Source organism: Etheostoma spectabile, chromosome 5 (genome assembly GCF_008692095.1).
Source record: "Etheostoma spectabile isolate EspeVRDwgs_2016 chromosome 5, UIUC_Espe_1.0, whole genome shotgun sequence".
Lineage (NCBI taxonomy): Eukaryota > Metazoa > Chordata > Actinopteri > Perciformes > Percidae > Etheostoma > Etheostoma spectabile.
Window position 1 is genome coordinate 15,324,315 of NC_045737.1, and position 10,801 is coordinate 15,335,115.

Sequence of the window (10,801 nt, forward strand, 5' to 3'; positions counted from 1 at the left end):
ACACACACACACACACACACACACACACAGTTATTTGCATTGAGGCACACACACACCTTCCCTTTTCCTTCATAAATGCCAAATAAGGACATGTAAACGTCCGTGGAGCTGTTTCTTTGTTTGTTTTGGTCCCTTGTAAAACCTAGTTGTTCACTTAAGGGCATTTGACAGCCCATGGTCTTATTTGTGGTCCCTTTTTATGGTCTTACGTTAACATTCTCCGTTTGTTTCTTTAACTAAAACAGCTGGGAATTACCTAAAAATATGCCTTGAATCCTCCAAAATAATTTCCTGACACTAGAATGTATGGCTCCTTTGTTTCAGCCTTCCTCGTCACATGGTGATAGCTCAAAATTGGATTTAAAGGCCAAAAGAAAATTAGAAAACAAAACAGGAGATACAGTAACACAGCAGGAACAGCTGATACTCAAACTGAGCAAAGTGAAAACAAAGAGGCAGCACAATGTGCGTCTGTGGTAACCACTAACAGGAAGAAGTGTCCAGACAAAAGACTCGCTCCACTCGCCACTGAATCTAACCCGAGAAAATAAGCCATTTAACACAGCATGCGTTTTTACCATCATTTCTATATTCTAAATAAGTTAATCTTGACATGACAGGCTTTTGCAACCCCCTCTCCTCTCCTAAAATGTGTTCATCCCCCACAAAGAGCAACGCCGACCGCCCAAGTGCAACAGTGTCGCTGTGTCTGGTTGTTTTTTGTTTGTTTTTGTTTTTTCCCGAGCCTGATGCAGTCTGTGAATCCAGCACGACAGGTTTTCGGAGGTAAAGATTGCCCTGCTGCTGTACTCACCACCTGGATCAGATCTGAGCAAAACGCAGCATTGATGGAAATATGCTTGCTGAAGAAAGACAGAGATGTTTTTCAGTTTGTTGTTTTTTTTTTAAGTTAAATAAATGATTGTCGTCGTCCCAGGCTCTGGTCCATGTGTGATGCTGCCAGATAGGAACTTATTGTTGTGTCCTTTGGGTGCTGACGGATCTCATTTTTTCCCCAACACAGGCTTTTGTTGTGTCTTTTGTGTGCGTAATGGACTGGCATGGTTACTTCGGTGCGGAAACGTCACCACGTGGGAGGGAGATGGAACTGTGATTGAAAGCCATGGATGGCCAATGAGTGGCCGCGCTGCCTTCAGGCTCCCATGGGAAAGATGGAAACCAGGTTGAGAATGGGCTCAGGTGAAAATGAAATGTTTTGTTTCTGTACTTTTTAGCGTTCCATTAATTTCATGTTTTATTTGGAGTTACTTTATAATTCAACTTTTATTTATGTTTTTACATTTTTTGCAATTTTTCTATTCTATAGCTTTCTCTCATCTCCACTTGCGCACACGTGTATATCTATAGTTTACATATAGAAGTGTATGAATAGGCAGCTGTATAGTGTTTTAATTTAATTCTAATTTGAATATTTGTAAATATGTTCTGTGTGAGTAGCGTGAATGAGCTACAGCTTACATTTCATTCTGCAACACTGAATTGTAAAACAACAAATAAATAAACTTTAACCTTTGTCTGTGTCAATACACTTTGTAGTTACTATTCATGTATGGTGTATATAGTATTCATTTAGTACCTTTTTGTTTTTGACAATTTTTAGGGTTTAAAGTAAGTAAACATATGTATTCTAGTTTCTAAGGTTACTTATCTACACATCTGTTTTTCTACTTACTTTTGCTGCTGTGGCACGTCTGTTTCGATGCATAGGATCAACAAACTTTAAATTATTTTGTCAATAGCTTGATTTTTTTAGTTTAGATTTATGTTTTTGCTCAGATTGGGCCTTGTAAAACATATTGTATGCTTTCTAGAAATTAAATATCATCTGTGTCAAATGTGTAATAAGACAGGCTTGAGGTTGTGGACTATGGCAACTCAAACTATTATTGTTTATCATAAACAAGCAATCATATATTTTTGGTTTCAGAGCTCAAAGCTCTGAAAGTTATTGTTCTGTTGTTGCAATATTGCTTATTTCCCATGTGGCATGAACGCACCACATACAGGAGGTGGGAGCGAGCAGATACCCGGATGTGTAAATAAATACAAGATGAGAATATGAATCGGACTCTTCTTTCTCTGATATGAAAAATAATATGTTTTTGTTTGTTATGGTCGGTTTTCCACCTGCAGCTCTCTGTATTCATTACAGGCAGTCACTTTTGGTTTCCACACGTTTTTGACACATTTTCCACTCAAAATACCAAATGCATGATACATATTTGTGCAATGATTAAGTAGCACTGCGGGTTAAAATCCTTTAAAGAAATGACATGTATAATAGGATGTCAAAACCAACAAAACACACAAATTTGATTTTATTCCTACACCATGTGGGAGATGAAACACCAGAAAAGTCCTAACTGACAATTTAGGATTATATGATGATTATTCCTTAAAAACATCCACAGCTCTCTGAGCCAAAACAAGCCTGCCCCTGTCAGTTCATGTTAGAAACAGATCAATGCATTCCTCAAGTATTTATTTAGACTTTGACATGGACAAAGCGGAAATTCGTATTATATTTTGTAGATTTAAAAACAAAACAGCAGCCATGATTGCCCACAGCCCCCCCCCCCCCCCCCCCCCCACCACCTCCTCCTCCTCAGACCCCCACCACCCCTCCTCCTCCTGCTGCACTGTTTATGTGTCAGTACTGCATCATCCTGACATTGGACAGATCCACATCTGACATATAATGCCATGAATGATGACATTAAATATAAAAAGGCCTCCAATTAAACAGTAGTCTGGTTCCTACCTCCATAACAAAATCCTGCCTTCGTCCTATCCTTGCTGTCCTGATGTAAGGACGCGCGTGTGCTTCAAGACTAAACAACAACAACAACAACAACAACAACAACAACAACAACAACAACTCACGGACTGTTTTGTTTTCGGTCTTTCATTAAAACAATACATGCTGACATCACAGCAGGGTTTATGGTGCGTTATGTTGCAATAACCCTCAAATGTGTTGCTTCGCCGTATGGATGCACGTAAACACAACACTGCAGCTGCCCTCAGAGGTGCAGGCTGTGCGCGCGTGAGCATTATGAAATCCGTCATTTTCACTGTGTTGTTGTCGCCTGTTCACGTGGTATCATAAGCCCCCCAAAACTGACCGAGATCTGCAGCCACAAAGGCGCACGTATGATGATGATGATGATGATGGTGATGATGATGGTGGTGATGATGATGATGATGATGATGATAACGGAGATAGAGCACATTATCAGCTGAAAGCAGCTGGACATCGAGGGTTTTGCTCTTGAATGTAACTAGAGGATCAAATTGCAAAACGTGTCTCATTAAAGACAGGAGACTGTAACCTTATAATTAATATAAAACGGGTTATTATGGGCCTACAATTTGACTATATAAATCCTATGTAATTGTCATCCTAGAGGAGCAGGGAATAAACAAATCATAATAAATACCACTCTGAAAGTTTCTGGAGGAATATCACAGAGTATTATGAAATCATTAGATTGTTACCGGAATAGTGAAGTAGCTATGTTTAATGCATAATAAACTATATAGTTTATTAGCTCTTCATGCATCACAAAACACATGAAGCCTCCTATTTTAAGTTGTAAAATATGAATAGAATATAGAAACGTTGGAGCAAGAGGAAACAAACATAAAATACCAAAAAGTATAATAAACTCACTACACAAACGCACACTGGATATTATAGTAGAAGAATATAGTTGTTAGGGATCATTCTGACAAACACACACGCGCGTGTCCTCCAGCAGGTCACTGGCGTTGCACTTACCCCAAAAACACTTCGCCTTTCCCTCCTCGGAAACCAAAACAACCCAGTGAGGAAATCTCTTTCTCTGCTGGAGCTGCAGTCTGGGTATTAGTAAAAAGCATAAAAAGATAAAGACACATTCACCGTCCCATAAATTTAGCAGCAGTCCGTCTAGGTCGGGCCGAGTGCCAATAAAAAGTCTAAAAAAACACATCAATCTCCTCGGTGGATCTTCGCTGCGTTCATAAAAACCAAATACTTTCTGCGTTAAAGCGTGGGATATGTGCGGGATATCTCCGTGGGTCCGGTTGAGTAGAATCCCAACACGAGGCGGGTCAGAGTGTGTGCATGTTGGAGCAGCTTGCAGCTCTTTGAAGGGTTTTAACCTCTATCCCTCTATACCTCTCCGACATCAGCGACAGGCCGAGCTGTCCCGTCTACGGCCTTATTTATAGCCCTCGGATTACCTCCGTGATGCGCAGCGCGCTTTGACTAATGCGCACACGCGCACACGCACACACGCACACACACACACACACACACACACACACACACACACACACACACACACACACACACACACACACACACACACACACACACACACACACACACACACACACACACACACACACACACACACACACACACACACACGACTGGATGTGTTCAATAAGACCTTCCGATCTGTTGGAAGTGTTTACATTCTCATTGGACTGGATTGTGCTAACTGCTTTCGGTCTAAAACAAAAGTAAAAAAAAAAAAAACGTGCAGAAAAGCGGCGGTTTGTTACATCCAGGGGTGCTGCCTTCAAGTGCTGCAGGAAATAACAGAGTTGAGCACACAAAAACAACAACGTAGCCTAGAACATGTCCGAACAACTCCAACATTATTATTATCCCAAAGGAAATGTGGTTAGCAGCCAGCCATTTAACCCATACATCACGAGAATACACTGCTGACAATACACATTACTATATAGGCCCAACCAATAATTACATTTTATTAAAAATGACAAGTAATAAAAAGGTAGGCTACAACTTACTTGTTTGTGAAGCATCTGGTTGTCTTCTTCTTCTTCAGTGGATGGAGTTGCTCAGTTGTCATTGAGATGGTTTAGTTGTGGTCACGAAACATTCAACAGAGAACTAAACAGCTAATGTAGCCTACACGGGTTAATTTAACCTAGCAGGGTTAGTTGTGTAGGTTTTAAAGTGAGTTTGTAAACTTTAAACATAGGTTACTTGGTCACGACGTGATTTACGTGGATATTTAATCATTTATTTGCATTCCCCGGTGATAAAGGCAGAAATCATGGACGCCATGCCATCAGCTGCTAATTAAGTAAATAATCACCACTTTTATGTTTATGCTTTCACTATTCAGCTTTTACTTGTCGCGTAGTTTTTATAGCATCCAAAAAGTTTGAAGCTAAGTCAGTTTGATGCTGTATAGCTGCTAATTCCGGACAAAAAAACCCCGAAAGCTCATCATCATCTTTAAACTCTCTTAAATTCGATATTTTGAGGAGGTACGTAAAGGCAAAAGTAGCCTAGCTACACAGCCTGTTCTAGAAATAGCGTCCAATCTGCCAGAAGAAGAATCTCCGTCTGACCAATCCGCTGTGAGGGAGGGCGGGGCTATACACTCACAGCCAATCAACCCAAGGCCAGACGCTGTATAGCGCGCTCGCGTGTCTTAGGGTTGTTTTTGGCTGTGCGCGCCACCGACACAGACGCGTGCCAAAAACAATACCCCACAGCGCGCATGCGTGGCCGCATTGCAAGCACGTGGTTAAGAAGAGCAAGTAAACAAACCCTGTTCCAAAATCAATACAATTGATTGATGTTTAATATTGGTGTTTACAGTAGTTTTAATGTATATGCTTGTTTCAGGGTTAAAATGTTTTTTTTTTAAAATAAATTATAATCTTTAAAATAATTTTACAACTTTACTTTAACTTTGACTTAAAAACTCGTTTATTCCTTTTCATCCACTTTCTTTTTTGTACAGCATTTGTAATGCAAATAACTTTACATTTGTATTGTTTTGTCGATTTGTGGATTCATCATCTTTAAAAAAAGAAAAACGAGGATCCATCAACATGATTGAATTGGTTTTTTTAAATCGATCTTTCTTAGGGTTTGTAAGCTACAAAAAGTCCATATTAAATTTGTGAATCACACTGCTGACTGGACAATTGACCCACTGCAGTAAATGTTGGTATCCAGTACGACAGCGCCCCCTTAAGGACACTGTGGCCTGACGTAACTACTTCACAGCATGACTGACATAACTGCCACAACTGACAGGACAGCTAGGTGAGAAAGGGATGAGAGAGGGGAAAGACATGCAGGAAGTCGTCACAGATCGGATTCTTACCCTGGACCTCTGCGTCGAGGCATACACCTTCCAATCCACGTGCGCCTGCTCTACCCACTGAACCAACCCGGCCACCGAGAGAACAGTTCTGTGTGTTGATCAGGACTTGTTCCTTATTTAGGACAGACATTATTGCCTGTATTGTTATCTTGAATCCTCTTGATGGTTTTATTTAAAACGTCTCCTGTTGTGTTAAGTAACTAAGTGCATTTACTGCACCCAAGTATTGTACTTAAATACAATTTGTGATTTGTATTTGTACAACTTGTATTTCATATTACACTTTTAAATTTTTGAGGCAAATATGGTACATTGTACTCCACTACATTTCTTTTGTAACTTTAGTTACTTTGCAGGTTCTGTTGAAGAACACAAAATATAACATTTACAGCCACACTTGATGTGTTCGGAGTCACACACAACATTTTTATTAAGAATTTTCAATCTTTTCATTAAACTGAATGAAATTGTATACTTTGTTGTAAGTTGTTTTGCTGTAATAATAGATGCTGACAGCAGTTAAAGATGTTGTCCATTACCAGTTGAAATCTTACAAAGAGACTTCACAGAGATGTTAATAAAGATACAGTGTTTTTAATGAATGTCTACTTAAATGTCATGGCAGAAAGAAAAGAAAAAAAAGAAGAAAACCAAACATTAAAAAACACGTTTTTCAAAGTGGCAGTCAGTCTTTAATAATAGCAAAGAAATGCTTCGTTCAAGGCAAATCCTTCACACGACAGCAAAATTAAACTGACCAATCAATTCCAACGATGTCTATGGCAGGTCAAACAGGAAGCTTCAAAATACAACCAAGGGTCTTATTTTATTCTCGCTTTCAGAAATGTTAACTACACAATTGAAGGTTTATACTAATCAAAACATACAGAGTGAAGAAGTTCCACTGGAGACAACTCAAACAAGATTAGTGTCTGATAGAAACATAACATTCATTTTACAATAAAAATATCTGCACAAAAACATCCCAAAAAGAAAAGAAAAAAAAAAAAAACGGGTAACGCATGAAATAGAAATGTTTGCTATTCATCTTTTCAATACAGTCACAAATCACACAGCTGTGGCAACAAATTTCTTTAAAATTTACATAACTGAAAGATAAGGATACCCACCCACGACCCCTCCCTCCCACAGACTTGATTGTGTTCATTTTTAAGAGCGTATACTGCGATTACAAACGGATTCCCGACTGAACAAAAGCTGCACATCAAATCTTGGATATCAAGACTATCAAAAAAGGCACAGACAGACAGGTTGCACAAAGAACTCAGCAGAAGCTTTTTAATACAACTAATCCCATTAAGGTTTCCAGTGCCCTTCATGTTCAACCTACCCCCCCCCCCCCAGAAAAAAAAGACTATCTACAGGTAAGTCAAGTCCCAACAGGCACCTCGGATTACAAGTCCCATCCCAACTACTGTAGAAGCAAGTGCATTTAATCATCGTGTGACAGACTGGCGTGTACATTTTGAGGAGCACTGGGACATAGTCTTTACCTCACGATCAGGTGAAATTTGAGAGTGCAAAAGCGGTCAATTCTGCAATGGAGTTTGGTCATTTTTCAAATGTCCTCGGATGAGTTAAATCGATCATCGGAACCAACAAAAAGTTTTTTTTTGGGTGCGAGCAAAGAGGGAACTCTGAACAATTTTTTTTTTTTTAAATATAAAATATGATATTTTCTGTTAACATTTTATTTTTTACAGATCGTTTACTTCTATTTTCTTCAAGGTTTCCTTGTGTGCAAGTTCACACTATTTCGATGTAAAATAGACAGTATGAGTTTGAGACAGTTATTTTACTTAAATGTGTTCAGAGGAATTGCCTTGAAAGGACATCATTCGTTTATTATTGGAAACTGCCCATTTTTGTATCGGTCTTAAAGAGTTTCTACTCTCAGCAGCCATCTGGCTGTGATATCTACAGATCAATCTGAGGTCTTACTTCTTAACATCTGGAAATCTTGTTTTTTTGCAGACCTCCAGCGGTTTAACTTCTAACCGGGCTGAAGTGATTTAGAAGTGTACTCCAGGCTGTGACATCACTGTTGGGTGTGGTCAGAGTTGCAACACACGGACCGATTATGGCTTGAGAACATATCAGCAGAGCATTAGCCTCCTCTCTCAGTTTCAGTCTAACATTATTGAGCCAGAACAAGAGAGAACCAAACTGGTTCTTTGGCTGTGCCCACTGTAATTTAATTCTACCAGAGCAGCTCTGTCTCAAGAGAAAGGTTTCTACAACTCAGACTTGCTTTTTTCTATGTATGAAAGTTTATAATAAGAATCAAAAGTTAAAACATAAAAATATGAGTTTGTGGCTTGCCCAATACTTTTTTTTTTTCCCCATCTTCTTCACAGGTCGCAGACATAGTCCAAAAGAATGAAAAAAAAAAATCACCTGAAGCAGCGCAATAGTTCTAAAATTGTCTTAATTTTTTTTTAAATCTCTGATTTCTTACATCAAGTGCCAGCAGAGAAAGATTCTTGAAGAATCTTTTCAGATAAATTTTGACTTTAATCTACTGCGAGATGCTTTAGTGTCGTGAATAATACTTGTTTCATTCATAAGATCACCAACGCATCACCAAATGAGCATGTCGTTTGAAGCGGATGAAAGTGAATATTTGAGGCCCACTTGTAAACAAACTGAAATGACAGCCATCATTGGATGCTGCAGTGCTACTCTAATGAAATGACACGGTGTGTTGATACAGCCTCGGTGCTTCAGGCTTGTTCCCTCCCCCCCAAAAAAGTTTCCACATACTGAATATATCATAGTTAGTCTTAATTCGTTTGCGTGAAAGGAAATCTTCAAATTCAACAGTCTTTAAAGCCTCTGAGCACACGCACAGCTGATTTCAGCTGATCTGGCTGATTAGTCCTCTGCTTAAGTTGAAGTGGGCCAGAGCTGAGATGGCATTTTATTAGATCACCAATAAGAATGGTAACGCTGTCATTTGTCCCGCCCTAACTGGTGCAACAAAGCCACCAAGAGGCTCAGGAAGATGTCAATCAGTCTACAGGCACAGTCCTGGTAAGAGGTCTAATCAGCCAGGTTAACTCAAAACACCTGTGTGGGTGTTCAGGGCCTTTAAATCAGCAGTAACTGAAAATATGGTCTTGATTTCTTCTGCTTTTTTTTTTGGGTACAGACAATGCCAACGGTTTTCATAGTGAAAATGTGCAATTTAAAGCAAAGAAATGTTACAGCGGACGAAATGAAAAACCTGATCGATTAAGTTTGAGCAACCTTTTCAACTGTATCATGCCTGGATCCCATTTCTCAGGTTGAGGAAACAACATGTTTTGCTGTTTCTGTGCCATTGGTAAAAATACAGATATATATGGTTATTCTCCTATTCGCAATCACAACAACACGTCTTAGCATGCAAGACTGAAATCGGTAAAAGGAAGTGACATAAAAACAGACAAAAGGAAATGCTGAAGCAAAAGAAAGTAACAGGACAAAAAGCACCGTGTGATTGGGAAGTGTGATATACCACAAACGGGTAGAACAGAGAGCCTGGGCGCTCTCCTGGGGGATCTGCCCGGCTCGTGTGGCACTTAACATCGTTGTCTTTGTATACAGAGCTTATAACAGTCATGCAAAGGGCACAGTATCATTCTAACAAGGCGAAAGAGAGAGAGACTGAAGAAGGAGAATACAAAAGAAATCACAAAACAGGAAGTAAAAGGAGGCACGACAACATTTCCTCCAGACCAAAACAAGTTCTGTGTGATAACTGAATTCCTAGCCTGACGCAGTTTTCTCCCATATGAAATTTTTCACACTGTACATACAGACTTGTGTGAAATGAACAGACTTTTCCTTTAGGTTTCTCATGGCTAAGGCAGAAGTTGATGGTGAAATCTTTCAATGCACTTGTAATTTGGTGCATTTATACACAACCTGACATTTTACTGCAGCCGATGAGAAATGAAAACAGGCATTTTTTGTAGTTAAAAAAAACAAAACAGAAACAAAAACAGGAACAGGTTATAAATTCCTCTGATTCACCTATCATCACTCTAGTCATTAACATAGCTTAAGACTCTTTGGGCTATATATATATAATTTATATTTATATGTATTTAATTGCATTTGGGCCTTCTGTGTGTGTGTGTGTGTGTGTGTTTGTTAAGGATTAAAATAAGTATCTGTTAAAATATAGATCCTCAACACCAAGTGATGGCTTTTGGCCCTTTTTTGTCTGCGGCTGATTATGTGATTTCATTGCATAAATCAGTTCTTTTAATACAGTTTTTCTGTTTTCAAAGCGATAAAGAGAAAAAAAAAGATATAGATCAAGGTGCCCCTTGTAACAGTGCGACAAAGGTTAGAAAGTTCAAAAGACCTTTTTATGATGGATTATTCTTACTAATCTACCGTTGCTTGTTTGTGCAATGTAGGCAGAGTTCTAACCACGACAGCCGCACCAAAAAACACATCAGCTAGTCTATCACGGTCATTCAACTACAAAGGTCTTGAATAGGAATAGCATTAGCCGAATGCCTTTGAGACGCACAAATTGTTTATCTTGGCTTAAAACACAAATTCACCCCCCCAAACTAAAAAGCTGTGATGTTGAAACCCCCCCCCCGCCCCACCTCAGAGAG

General features: G+C 39.2%; 1 protein-coding gene across 4 annotated transcripts in view; it reads right to left on the bottom strand.

Moving 5' to 3' along the window:
• Positions 1-4,280, bottom strand: part of ypel1 (yippee-like 1) — a 30,046-nt gene extending 25,766 nt beyond the window's left edge. The window contains exon 1 of one of the 4 annotated variants that reach the window (XM_032517211.1): positions 3,803-4,280. The gene's annotated coding sequence lies outside the window, so the exon portion shown is untranslated. Of the gene's footprint in view, positions 1-814; positions 1,145-2,782; positions 2,835-3,802 lie in introns of those variants that run through there. The other 3 variants (XM_032517214.1, XM_032517213.1, XM_032517212.1) reach the window with 3 other exon arrangements.
• Positions 4,281-10,801: the final 6,521 nt, after the last annotated feature.